Source organism: Pan troglodytes, chromosome 16, assembly GCF_028858775.2.
Source record: "Pan troglodytes isolate AG18354 chromosome 16, NHGRI_mPanTro3-v2.0_pri, whole genome shotgun sequence".
In the NCBI taxonomy this organism is placed as follows: domain Eukaryota; kingdom Metazoa; phylum Chordata; class Mammalia; order Primates; family Hominidae; genus Pan; species Pan troglodytes.
In genome coordinates this window covers 49,897,097-49,911,588 of record NC_072414.2, presented here as the reverse complement: position 1 = coordinate 49,911,588, position 14,492 = coordinate 49,897,097, and the positions used below count along the sequence as shown (strand labels likewise).

Here is a 14,492-nt window from a genome sequence, read left to right as displayed (position 1 = left end):
GAAAGCAGCCAGCTGTATTTGAAATGAACTCCTACCAGAGATCTGCAGGCCCCAGAACAGAATCCTTATCTAGGCAAAGAAGTGCTATATGGGAGAAGAATGTTTCCAACCCTGGAGTCACTCTTTGACTCACTTCCTAGATTGGCAATCCTCAGCAAGTTGTATGGTACCACTGATACAGTTTTCTCATCTGTAAAATGGAGAAAATGATACCACCTACTTTGCAAACGTTAAATGGCATTCTAAGCACAGTGCCAAGATAAATTGCTTGATAACATGATAGGGATAGTTTCTACTATTCTGTTCATAGGGTACACTTCTTCTTAGGGCACACTGCCTTGGGTAATGCTCAACGAATGAAAACCAGTCCCAGTGCTTTCCACTGGATATTCTAAGGAGTGCTTTGAACTAATCTTGTTCCCTTGAAGTTCCTGGAGTTTGTTGGCAGATATAAGTAGCATGGAATAAGTTCATACCTCTCAAAAAGCACTATAATTTAGGACCTGCTTGGTCATTTCCCTAAAACAGAGCAAAGAAAGCACCTAACTCCTCACCCCACATAGACCAGGGAGAGACTCAAAGCATCACTGAGTCTCATAGTTGTAACACCTCTAGCAAAGAAGTGCAGACATTCTTCTGGCTAAATCTAAATCTAAGCTGGGAGGGCATGTAGCCTGCTTCCTCCCTACATTCCTCTAATAAACTCAGATTCCCCAAGATTAAGTGTGTTGCCAAAGAATTTCAAGGCACATAAAGGTGAAGCTTGGCATTTGCAAAGGAGAAATTACTGTTAGCTTTACTAAAAATTTGATGTTGCTTAAATCTGTTCATCTTTATCTGGACCACTGTGTTACAAAAACACACAAACTATCAGAGTTTTAGCTTCATTTCTTTGGCTCTGATTTTAGTGGGAACAAAGAGAAGTTCATCTGGAGATGGAGGGCAGTCAGCTACAGGCAGGGTGATGATGGGAGTCATCAAGGATGCTCAGACTTGTGTTCTTGTGTTCCATCCACAGCATACTAAGGAAACGAAAGCTGCTGCCAACTTTTCTTCCACTCTCATGTTAGGAGGGAGTTGACTGAGTGATCATCAAAAATGCAGAAAGAACAGAAGCCCAATAATACCAGTACTTTATTTCTCTCTAGAAGACCATGTCACAGAGTAGTAGTGTTGCAGAAAAAGACCCCATGAGGCCTATTCCTGACTCTGTTCTGTGAGCCCTCAGGAAAACCCCAATTTCTCAGAGCTCTTCATCCCTCATGTGTAAAATGAGACTCCAAGTAATCTCCATTGTGCCTACCACAATGGTTGTGGTGAGGATCAAATGAGATAATGTGAAACATTGATATGCCCCAGAACTCCACCCTCAACCCTGCTTTTTTAATATGTAGTCTCTGTATGTCAACTTGTCACCATTACGAATGATGGGCTGCTAAATGACTGATCAATTGTATTTCCCACTGCCTAATGGATGTTCCAGTATCTTATGGCTGGTAAATTAAAAACTGAACCCATTCAGAACTGCCTCTCATGCTCATGATGCATCCAGACTGAGCAAGGGTCTCGAACAGTCCCCCCACACCCAGAGTCCTACATTTCCCACACCAGATTTCTCCAGGCTCTCAAGGAACAACATGGACACTTGTTACCTTAAAGACATCCACAATCTTGGATAGTGCAGGGGCATCATCCATCAGCTCTTGTAAGTGTGTAGACAGCGCATCTCTACATACACCAACCACAACCAGCTCATTCTCAGCAAGGCCCCTTATAACAACAACCAAAAAACCCCAGAATCCTGTGAAAGCAATACCTGGACTTGGAGGATGGACCTGAAATTCTGTCTCTTGTTTCATGAAAAAAAAAAATCTCTGGATTTAAGGACAACCAATAAAAAAACTGGCAGGTTGAGCAAAACTGCATGTGTTCTCCTACTCTAATATATTCTATTCCTTGTGATGAGGAACAAAGCTGATGCTGAACACAGAAATCTCGTAGGTGCTTGGATTCTGACTCTCTAAGTGGTGTAAGCAGGACTACATTGAGGAATGACTGTAAGATGTAAGATGAGGCAAGGATTCTGTTTAATCCCCTGTGGAATTCCCAGTATTGATGGCAATGTCAAGAACATAGTAGGTGGTGAGAAAATATTTTTGAACGAATAAATGAGGGTAATGTTTTCAAACTGGACCACTAGGTTCACGAGAACACTGCAGATTTGATGTTCACAAATGTTACATTCCATCTTGAGATTCATAGACAGGATGGTGTTATTCTCATGGGCTGTATAACTTTTTTGCCCACTTGGCAAATTACTTCTCAAACTCCTACATAAACTCGTAATTCTACTGTTGGACAGTTTTCAAGGTTAAAATTCCCGCATTGTGAGCCTTGTAGCTTTCATGTCTTAATGTTCATTTTCTGTGTTTTATGAGGAGCCATTTCAAAGATAATGGTAACCAGTGATTCTTTGCCTCCTCAGAAGATAATTAAGAGGCAACGGACAGATTGAATCTTGGCATTTGAATTAACAGCAGGAGATAAATACATCCCGAAATGTTTGAATGTTAAATTGTAAGGTGAGTTGCTTTATCTGCAGCCCTTGACAAAACATAGGCTCTGTTATCATTGTTACAGGGTAACTGGGTATAAACTGTTGCCTGAAGAAAGGATGCAGAGATACAGCAAGGAAGGCAAATACATAGCAAGCATAATGCCACTGCTTCTTCCACACCCACAGCAGTCATCACTAATTGATTGCAGCACTCTTCTCACTATGGTCAGGCAATTCTTATTAACACAGCGTTTCCAGTAGCCATTAACAATCAATCAGAGTGGCATGTGAGATTTAGCCATTTAACAGATATTTATTGAGTGCTGGCTATATGCCTGGTACTGGGGATTTACAATGAATAAAACAGGCAAAAATGTCTATCCTCCTAGAACTTGTATTACTATAGGGGGCAGGGTCAGTAATTAAGATAAATAAGTTAAATATTTAGTAGTATATTAGATGGTAACAAGTACAGTGGAAGAAAGTAAATCAGGAAAGGGGGATAGAGATTGTTGGGAAGAGAGAGATTATACTGTTAAATAAGTAGCTAAGTGTATTATCTTTTTCTGAGTAATGAATCATCCCAGAGTTTAGTGGTTTAAAACAACACTGTGATTTCACAATTTCTGTGGGTCATGAATTAAGGAGCAGCTTGCTGGATGGTCCTGGGTTGAGTCCTTCCTGAGGCTGCAGTCAAGAAGTCAGCTGGGGCTACAGTCATCTGAAGGCCTGACTGTGGATGGAGACTCAACTTCTAAGACATCTTACTCTCATGGTTATTGGGAGGAGACCTCAGTTCCTTATCACATGGGCCTCTCCATAGAACTGCTTGTATCTCCTCACAACATGGCAGCTGGCTTCCCCCACAATTAGTGACCCAAGAGGGCAAAGAGGAAGCAGCGGCATATTTTGTGACCGAGCATTAGAAGTCATATTCTGTTGATCTGCCACTTCTCACTGGCTACACATATCAATCCTGTTCAGTGTGGGAGGGTACTATGCCCTAGCATGATGTCAGGAGGCAGCTATCATTGGAGCCATCTTGGAGACTGGCAATCACACCAGGGATGGAGATGAGAGATTGTGTTTGAAGATAACTGGGGCAGAAATCTCTAGGCAGTGAGAATGACAAACGTAAATACCCTGAAGCCAGTGTTTGCGTGGTGTATTTAAGAACTAGCAAGCAGGCCAGGATGGCTGGAATAGAAGTGGAGATTTGTAGGAGATGAAATCAGAGTCACAACAAAGAGCCAGATCATGGAGACATTGTAGCTACTGTAAGGACTTTGGGTTTTAACCCAATGTTTCAGTTACCTTTACTGCATAACAAACCACCCCAAAATTTAATGTTTATGACAACCACTTTACTGTGCTTATGGATTCTGTGAGTCAGGAATTCAAACAAGGCATAGTAAGGATGGCTTGTCTCTGTTCCATGATGTTTCCACAATGTTTGGGGCCTCAACTGAGAAGACTCAGAGGCTGAGGGCTGATGGTTAGTGATTAAAATTTTTGGAGACACCTTCTCTCACACGGCTGTAGTTTACTCTGGCTGTTGTATGGGACCTCAGCTGTAATTCTCAGCTACAGCATCTACACATGGCCTCTTTCTATGACCTGAGCTTCCTCATAGCATGGTACTTCGACTTCTTGGATGCAGGCTCAGGGAGCCAAAGGCAAATGTCTTCATAGAACCAGGTAGAAGCTATGTTGCCTTGTCTTGCAATGATCTAGCCTTGAAAGTTACTTTTATCACTTTTGCCATAGTTGTGAGGCTGTCCAGATTAAAGAGACAGAATACAAATCGCATTTATCTAAAGTCATATTATAAGAAGAGCACGTGGGCTAGGAAATATCATTGCAATTGTCTTTTGGAAAATTCAATCTGCCACTCTGTGCAATGGAAAACCACTGCATTATTTTGAGCAGAGCAGTAACATGATCTAACTCACATTTAAACAGGACCTTTCTGATTGCTATGTTGAGAATAGACTGAAAGGGAACAAGGGTAGAAGCAGGAAGACAAATTAAGAAGCTATTATAATAATCCAGACAAGAGGTGATGAGAGCTTGAATGAAGGAGCAGCAGTGAGTGTGGTGAAGGTGAAACGGGCAAGACTAGAGTCAAATTAAGCTTTTTTTTTTTTTTTTTTTTTTTTTTTTTTTTTTTTTTTTTTGCAGGGTGTTGTTGAATTGCAAACAGGAACTCAGTTTCAGACATGTGAAGCTTGTTGGATGCCAGCTGATATTATTACTATTTAGAGCTAAAGAAAGAAAAACAAGTTGGAGATATAAATGCTACAACATACAGATATTGAGAACTATGAAATGGAATGAAATCCCAGAGACTGTGGCTACACAAGAAAGGAATTCCAGAAACTGAGCTTTAAAACACCCAATATTGGGATGTCAGGGAGATGAGAAGGTACTGACTCAGAGACTGAAGCAGAATGGCCAGGAGATGAGGGAATGTAGTGCACTGGCAGCCAGTGAAGAGAGTTTTACAGTGAGATAGGAGTGATCAACTTGTTAGCTAATGACTCACCAAGGAAGATAAGAACTGCGAATTCCCCATTGGCTCTATCAACATGGAGACCACGGATTATTTTGATAATACAATTTTAATGGAGTGGTGGTGTGAATGCTTGATTGGAGGGAATTCAAGAGAGACGGGAGGAGGGAAACCGGAGATAGAAAGTATACTCATGTTGTTTGAGAAACATGAGGAATTGGCTATAAAGGGAAAGAGAGAAGTAGCCAGAGAGGGAAATGGTGTCAGGAGAAATGCCTATTTGTCATCCAGGTTGTCACACACGAAGAGTGGTGGTACAGAAAAAGGTCAGGGCACAGGCTCTCTCTCGCACGTGCTCATTTTAAACCCTGGCCTCACCTCTTACTACTTGTGTGAACTTGGGCAAGTCCTTTACCCTCTCTGTGCCCTGGTGCTTGGCTTCTTTACCTGCCACATGGAGATAAAAATGGTATCTCTTCATACGGTAAAGCGTGGATAAGTTGCCATGCATAGTATGTGGAATAGTTTTTGGCATACGGTGGACACTCAACTAAGTGGTAGTTAAGTTTGTTCATGAGGAAAATGATGATGATGTGATGCACCCAGCCACATTTCCAGACCTCTTAGAAGCACCCGGCACACCAAAGAAGACAAGTATTCCCTACTGATATGTAAGCTGCTGTCACAGTCATCATTCCCCACACTACATGGGTTTGACCTAGACATGAGCTAGAAACTGAGCCGAGTGATGACCCAACAAGGAAGATGAGTCTAGGCGGCAGGTTTCAGCAACTCTGCAGGTCCTGCTCAATGCTGACATACACAGCTTTTTTGGATCAGGGACTGCTTGAGGGACAATAGTTTTGTGGCAGAACATTTTGTTTATATCTCCTCATTTCCTGAGGATCCTCTCTGGAACAAGGGATTTGACTTTCTTCTGTCTTAGCTGGTGTAGTAGATGCTCATTGTAAGATTCAAAAACATTCCAGCTTACAAAACATATCCAGCTTACAATAACTAATGGCCTTTAGCAAGTATAGATTCCTCAAGTGAAAGGGCATTGAGGCAGAGAAGAATCAACGATTTTCATCAAAACTTTTTAAAACTGCCTGAAGGATTCTTAAAATTTTTACTGGATTCCTATTGAATTCATATAGAAAACTGTAAATTTTGCAATAGTTATTTTTAAACAAATTATTTCCCACATTCATTTCCTCACCTGGTTTTCTCACTTCACTAAAGACAAACTTTTTCTTTTCTTTTTTTTTTTTTTTTTTGAGAGTCTCGCTCGGTTGCCAGGCTGGAGTGCAGTGGTGCAATCTTGGCTCGCTGCAACCTCTGCCTCCCCGATTTAAGCAATTCTCCTGCCTCAGCCTCCTGAGTAGCTGGGACTACAGGCGTGCACCACCACACCCAGCTAATTTTTGTATTTTTAGTAGAGTCAGGGTTTCACCATTTTGGCCCGGATGGTCTCAATCTCTTGGCCTCGTGATCTGCCCGCCTCAGCCTCCCAAAGTGCTGGGATTACAGGTGTGAGCCACTGCACCTGGCCAAAACAAACTTTTTTAAAAGATGAAATGTACATTCACTGATTTACTAATTTTTTTTTTTTTTTTTTTTTTTGGGGACGGAGTCTCGCTCTGTCACCCAGGCTGGAGTGCAGTGGCACAATCTCGGCTCACTGCAACCTCTGCCTCCTGGGTTCAAGCAATTCTCTTGCCTCAGCCTCCTGAGTAGCTGGGACTACAGGCACCCGCCACCACGCCCGGCTAATTTTTGTATTTTTAGTAGAAACAGGGTTTCACTATATTGGCCAGGCTGGTCTGAAACTCCTGATCTTGTGATCCACCCCCCTCAGCCACCCAAAGTGCTGGGATTACAGGCGTGAGCCACCAGGCCCAGATGATTTACTGATTTTTAAAAATCTCCACGGATATGGAGTAGCCATATAATTTGCTACTCAAACTCAGACCCTTTAAATTAAAAGGGGACATTTGTAATAATATGTAGTCACAATAGACATAAATTGGGTTTGTCCTGAGTAAACCAGAGCCTATCTGTGCGAAGTCAGGATTCTTAGAACTTCCTAATTACACATAACTTTCAGGAGAAAAAGGGGCTTCCCACAGAGCTAAATTAAATATTGAATTGAAGTGAACTAAACTAAGGCTTAGTTGATTTAGGACCTCAAGATCATTAAAAACTCCTTTCAGAAATCATTGAAAATACCTTTTGCTAATATCCACCACTCTGATATTGTTCCAAGAATCCTTAACAAGCAGTCAGGCATTAGGTGTTTTAAATCAGGAGTAGCAGCCCACCATTCAGTAGTGGGATCTCCCCCACAGAACTGGTCCTCAGGGCCCTTGTCCCTCTAAACATGAACAACATCCTCATTCTGGGCATGAATTCAGAGTCATCACTAACCCTGATAGGTACTCACCTAACAAGAATGGATTACCAGGACTTTGTCCCCTTCTGGGAACTAAGTGCTCCTTATGAACAAAAAGGAAGTAGGCAAAAGTGTGTGCCTCCATTTTGAGACCGTATTCACTTCAATGTGTTTACTGCTGAGATTAATGGCATTCTCTCTTTCAACCTCCTGGACCAAATGGGCAAAGCCTGGATCACAATATGAACCTTTGGAGGTACAAACAACCTCATCCTGATCAAAGATGCCCTTCCCCTTGTCATCATTATGATGCTACTCAAATAGTGACATGGCCCAATGTGTACAGAGGCTGATGTGGGGACGTCTGCTCCATCATAATGTCATTGTGATTTACTCACTGCTCCTGGCCACACCTAAGCCTGGTCTAGGCTGGCTTGGGCTCATTGGATTTAGCATATCCTTTCAGGCCAGTGCAGAGGAACTTAGCTTGAGAGCTCAGAGACAGAGATGTCAATGTGAAATAGGAAATAGGACAGACTACTAATAATATTGGATCAGGAAACTCCAAGATAATTAAGGTTGTCCGCTGATTCCTCAAGTCCACTGGACACTATTCACACCTCATTTCTCACTTCTCTGTTGTGACAGCCCAACATAGTTGAGATCCTCAGGAAAGAAAACAAATTCACTTGATCCTTGCTGAGGCTTCAACATTTCAACCACTGAAAACTTTCTTCAAATCTTTTCTTATTTGAGTTTACCTTGTAATTTCTCCAGACAACCATCTAAAATAATGTTCTTCAAAGTTGTGGTTCATAAACTACCTACATAAGAATTTCCTGAACTACTTGTTGAAAAATGCAAATTCTAGGATCCCTGGCAGCGGTGCTAAGAAATATATTTCAAACAAACTTTCTGAATGATTCAGACACACAGTAACATTGAAGCACCACTAATCCAGAGCTAGCGCAGTGATTCTCAACCTTGGCTGCACAGTACAGTCACCTGAGTAACTTCTAAAAGTCCCAAAAGCCTCAGACCAATCAAATCAAAATACCTACGGACCGAATTCATCTTGTGAAAGCTTCCCAGGTGATCCCAATGTACAGTCAAGGTTGAAAACCTCTGCAATAGAACCCTCATTCTCAGAAGGTGAGGCGGCTGCTCTGTCACAAGAGGATGACATTTAGGAACTGGGCTGTGGTCAATGACAACTCCCCTGCATAACTGTGGGAACTGGGAGGTCTAGGCCAGTGCCACTGTAAGTGTGGTCTACAGACCACTGCCAGTCCATGAGTTATTTCTTTAATGACCCTCAAGGAGCTTGTGCAATCATGTAAAATAATCATTCATTAAGGGTTTGTTGTTCTTGTTGTTGTTGTAGCAAGACTTCCTTATAAAGTCAACAGTACACTGATATACCTTCTGATGCAAGCTCCTTATCTCATCATAGATCAACAACAAATAATTGTGGCTGGGCACTTTGAGCAGCACTGGTCTAGACCAGCTGCCCAGGCATGGGGATAGCACCTCAAGGGTCCCCACAGCAATGAAGTCCAGCCACTGATTCCTGGAGCAGCTGAGGCCAACCTGGAACTCAGCCCTCACAAGGGACAGCACGCCCATTCTAGAATGCTGATACACTGCTCACAGGACAATGGGCTCAACACCAAGAAGGGCTCAGTGGGACCTTTCAGGGAACCCAAACACAAAGTGACAGCCTTGACAGAAGCCCTTTGGCCCCAAACTTGGTGCCCCTGAATTCATCATCCAGTGTGGACAATAGCGAGTTGGCAAAACTACCTGACCAAAGGCCAGAGTAACCCATGAGTGGGTTCAGGCCCTCAGAGTACAGAGAACACGCCATAGTCATGACTCTCTCAGCTACGAGAGAGAGAAAATCAACCAAATCTAACCTATCTCACTTAAAACAGACAGAGAATTTATTAGTTCATCTCAGGCTTTTCTCATTTAGTGGCAACTACAGCCACTGGCAGAGGTGGGCTGACACTCCCTCAGATTAACAACTGCAGCAGAATGACAGCTATGCCTCTTTCCCCATAGTTACAGTAAAAGTGCAAGGACCGCCCCCTTCCTGAGCCAGACTGGGTTATGCCCCCATCTTTAAAACAATCATTGTAATTTTGATTGGACATATCTAGGTCATGTAACCACCACTAGACAGGAAGTGTGCTAAATCCCAAATGAATTACATGAATTGTGAGCAGGTGAAGGGTGGATCCACAAAGGGAAAACTGATGAGCTCTCAGCAATAGAAGGCAGAAGGGATTCTGGGCAGGCAAAGACAACAGCTGCCCCCTACAAGAGCCTCTCAGAATGGCCAACTGTGTATGCTATAATACAAAGAAGCCTGAACTCGTACCCGCCAGCACCACCATGCCTCCACCCCGGCCAGCGCATCTGTCTGCAGAGACATGTGGAGGCACCCAAGTCAATAACCAACCCAAGAAATCACAGCACCTACTTCTCTTCCTTATTTGCTTTGGATACGTCATCTAAAGTACACTTTTTAAGCGATTTATTCCTCTTATTGCTTCTCCCAAACCCAGAAAAACAATCTAATTTCTTTTCATCTGTTCATTTACTCATTTATTCATGTTTCCTTCAACAAACATTTGTTGGGTGTTGATGATGCTGATAGTTGGAGATACCCAGACAGATAAGGCATATTGCCCACTTTCAAAACTTGGCTGCATTAGTTACATCCCTATCGATGCAATTTTCTTTTCTTTTTGAGTTTCTCTCTCTTTTCAGGGCTGGAACAGAAACTGGGAGAAAAAAGGTAAAAGCTTCATAGGGGATCTCTATCCTGAAAATGAGAAAGATCTTGTCACTAGATTCTCTTCAGCCAAAAATGAAATAATCCACCTCTATGCTGTTCAGGAAAATCCCTTCCCATAAGCTTTTCAGGGAAATGTCAGCTGGATCTGGATATGAGGATTCCTCCTCAGTACTGCTTAGCCAAATGTGATTTTTACAACTGCCTCCTAAAAAATGTTTTAGAAATTGCACTGAAAACGGTTCACATTCTTGGACAAAATACAGCCTTTTAAATTGTAGACTCATGAAGGATTTAGGGACAAAGATTCCATCTATGACCTTTGAATTTCTATATTTGACTTGAGATGCCACAAAAAAATAGCTGCGGAGTTACATAGCGAGCAGGGAGTTTGAAAAGTAAGGGTGGTCCCACCTCCTACCCATCTGCAATGGATGGTGGCATGAGAAGTTGGGGTGAGGCATTGCTGGGACCAGAACTCACTCCTTTCTATTTATGAATTTGGCTGTAGATAGGGAAATGCATCAGAAAAAGGATTCCTGGGAATCCTGCGAGAGTTAGTGCCTCCATTCCCACAGTAACTCAGCTGGAAATGACTTGAGTCAAAGCCAGTGTCCTGGGCTATGTGGGCAACATGTTTACCCCCGTAGATAGATGTTTGTGCCCACTGGCTCAAGACTGTTTCACTTCATGCCTGCCATTCCAGCATAATTGTTAAAGGCAACTTTCATCATCAGAAGGATTCCAATTTGGACGATATATCATATGGCTACGCAGAAGACTTTGCACCAAGTCCTAAAACCCCCTTTATCACCAGCCTCCAGCATGAATTTCCCCAAGGCAAGCAAGGTGGCACGGATATGTCTGCATCTACCCCAGCATTCTAGCACCAAGCCTGCCATATGTAAATTAGGCACTCAGAAGCTGCAGGTTGGACAAATGAATGAATGCATGAGTTTAGTTTGGAATATGGTAATTGACAAAAAAAAATGCACTCACTTTACAGCATGCCTTTCACTGAACTTGCATATTTAGGGGTTCTTCTTGTCACTTCTGCCTACCCTCCAAAGTTCTCCTAAAGAGAGATTGTGATGCCAGAAGGCCAGGACATCACTTGGGGTGAGATGTGCTGGACTCATAAGAAGCAGCAATGATCCGACCAGAATGTGCGCAAGGCAGAGGTGAAAATGCTGCTCTGATGGCTTGGCACTTTGAAGGTGGAGCCCCTTCTTTTGGGTGGATACTAGTTACAGGCAGCTGAGGAAAACACTTTCTCTGGATTCTAGAGCAAGTAGTTTTGTAAAGGGTGTGTATGTGTGGGGAGTGGGAGGCAGGAGGCGGGAGCTTGTGCAGATGTAAGGGAAAACCAGAGAGAAAATTACTGTAAAAAATATCTTTGTTAAGTAGCAAAACCAGCAGCTGGACCAGATTAGCTGTTCCCTTCTCTTTCCTATTTTTGGACTTGGAAAGAAAATGTGCAAAATAATTCCCGTTTTGGAGAAAAGTAGAGAAGAAAGTTGGGGGGTAGGTTGGGGGGAGATGAGGCTGTGGACCAGGAAAGAGAAGCTGATGAGGGGCTTCGTGGCTGGGGGCTCCACTCTTCCCCTGGAGACTGGGGACATCAACACTGCTCTCTCTTCCTCCCCAGGGAATGTTGGGGACTGGGTCTCTGCTCAGTGGCCAAGCAAAGCCTTAGGGACAAGTGCCAAACCTGTGATTCTCACAGGGTGACAGCTGAGGCCAGGCACAGACCAGACAGCAGAAGGAGCTTAACCTGCAGGCCATAGCTGAAGTGCTGGCGGGCAAGAGCAACCCTCCAGCCCACCTGCCATTCCAGTCTCCTTTCCCTGCCAGCAAGTGTGCACTGTTCTGCTCTGATCCTGACTGTTGTCAAAATCTCTCAGGAAAAGCTCCAAGGGAATTCACTCCTGCTTGGTGTTAATGACTGCAAAGAAGGAGCATGGGCTTACCTGACATGGAGGTATCTCTAATGGCCACATGGCATATGTCATGTGGCAAACGTGAAAAGCATTTGGGAGGTTATAAAGCCTCAGAACTCCCACACTTCTGGTGGGAATATAAATTGGTATATACACTGGAAAGCTGTCGGCAGTATTTACTAAAACTCGATGTATGCACACCCTATGATGCAGCAATTCCACTCCTAGGTATATGACTAAGAGAAATAAGTGTATATATACTCACCAATTACCCACAGCAGAGTGTTCATAATGGCTCCAAATCAAAAACCACCCAAATCCCCATCAGTAGTAGACTGGACACATAATCACTACTATATTCACATAACAAGAATGTATCACCTACAGATACCAGCAGCAATGTGGCTGAATCTCACATATGCAAGTGAGCCAAGGAAGCCAGACCAAAACAAGGATCAAGGGTCTCACTCCATTTCTATAAAGTACAGAATGAGTGAAGCCAGGGAATCCCTGAAGCTGGAAAGAGGGTCCCCCTTGCAAGGGGATCTTGACTGGGAGAAAGCACAGGGACTTGCTGGGGAGCTGCTTGCAATCTTGGTGCTAGTTACAAAGGTGTGTAGAGTTTGTAAAGCTTCAAAGGGCTGTTCTCTTATATGTGCACTTTTTGAATATTTGTCACATTTCAACTGAAAAAGTCTGAATGTCACCAAACACGCCTACACTTTTACCATAGGAATAGCTGGGCTTCAACTGGGCCCTAGGTAGAAAGTTGCTCTCTACTGAGCTGAAACTCAGCCCCTGGTTCTACCCTCTGCAGGCCACAGATATGTGGGTCTCTTTTGTACCACATCCCCTCGTGCTCGTTTCTGGGCTGAGCATACCCCATTCTCAATTCCCCTCGAAGGCACACAGTCTTTGTTCTAGAACTGCCAGATGTAGAGATGACTCCCCTCTGTAAGAGAGGTCTCAAATGGACTCTTGTCAGCTGATTGAAGCTTTTGTTTGTTTTTATTTTCCTTCATGTCTCATTTGAGACGCTGCTTCAACTTCCAGCCCTCTGCCAAAGGTGGGGATGCTTTGACCAGCCAAGAAGAAGTGGACTTCAGTACTATCTCAATTCCTTGGCGTAAAGAGAAGCCCTGGAGGGGCTGGCCCACAACCCACAGCCAATCTCCAAAGGAGGGCCTGGAAACTAATTCATGGGGGAGGAGTTCTGACCACTTTCAGTACTTCCTCTGGGGCAGGCGCTGTCTTACCTCATTGAAACCATTAATGGGCCAGTGCCTCTTCAGTTTCCCATAGATTCAAGGAAGCAAAATTCCTGGACCAGAAGCATCTTTTCACAGGAATGTTATGAACATGGAACAGGAAAGGGTGCACAGAGCTTAGTGTCACTGCCCTGAGGACTGGGACGGCAGCCATACTTGGTTAAGCCCATTTGTTTCCCAGAAAAGGGAAAAATAACTATTTCCCTGGGAAGTGTCAGAGAGGTCTTTGTCTCCTGTAATGGTTTCCATGCTCACCATCTTAGGTGCCTTCTTCTGCTAATCTGAATGATTGGATTTCTGAAGTAGTAAGAAAAACTGAGTTCTCATGGCCCATTCTGTGTTAGGCTCAGCCACAAAGTCACTTAAAACATATTTATGCTAACATGGACTTTAAAAAAAAAAAAAGACAAACCAGTCTATTTATATAGAAGTCTAGTTAGCAAGAAGAATGAAAACACAGCTATGGCATGTCAATAAAAACACATTTTCCTAGCCAGTTAGGGCAAGGCCTCTCAGTAGAAATTCCACTTTGCTGACTCTTGATTAAAGATTTTGCTTTATAACCATCACTGACTGTTTAGACGGAACCAGCTATGTAAGTTGCTTTGCCCAATGCACACTGAAAATGTGTGACTTTTTTTTCCAAATATTGTTATGATCACAAGACAGTGACAGCAAGACACCAAGCTGGGGGACTGTGTGTCTGTACAGATTGTATGCAGTCCGTGTAGCTGGCTCTGGGTTCAGGAAGCCTGTGAGAAAGTTCCTTTAAAATTGGGAAGAAGTCAAGCATGTTGATAATAATTGAGGGCCTGGCCAATGTATAAAAAGGGGAAAAAAACCCAATACAGGAGCACCCAGATTCATAAAGCAAGTCCTGAGTGACCTACAAAGAGACTTAGACTCCCACACATTAATAATGGGAGACTTTAACACCCCACTGTCAACATTAGACAGATCAACGAGACAGAAAGTCAACAAGGATACCCAGGAATTGAACTCAGCTCTGCACCAAGCGGACCT

General features: G+C 43.2%; 1 long non-coding RNA gene across 2 annotated transcripts in view; it reads right to left on the bottom strand.

The window, feature by feature from the left end:
- The window catches only part of LOC107968631 (uncharacterized), a 29,614-nt gene extending 21,825 nt beyond the window's left edge, over window positions 1-7,789 (bottom strand). Inside the window, exon 1 of one of the 2 annotated variants that reach the window (XR_001709978.4) lies at window positions 7,513-7,789. This is a non-coding gene — a long non-coding RNA (uncharacterized LOC107968631). The remainder of the gene's footprint in view (window positions 1-7,512) is intronic. The other variant, XR_010151391.1, reaches the window with a different exon arrangement.
- Between the last annotated feature and the right edge of the window lie 6,703 nt (window positions 7,790-14,492).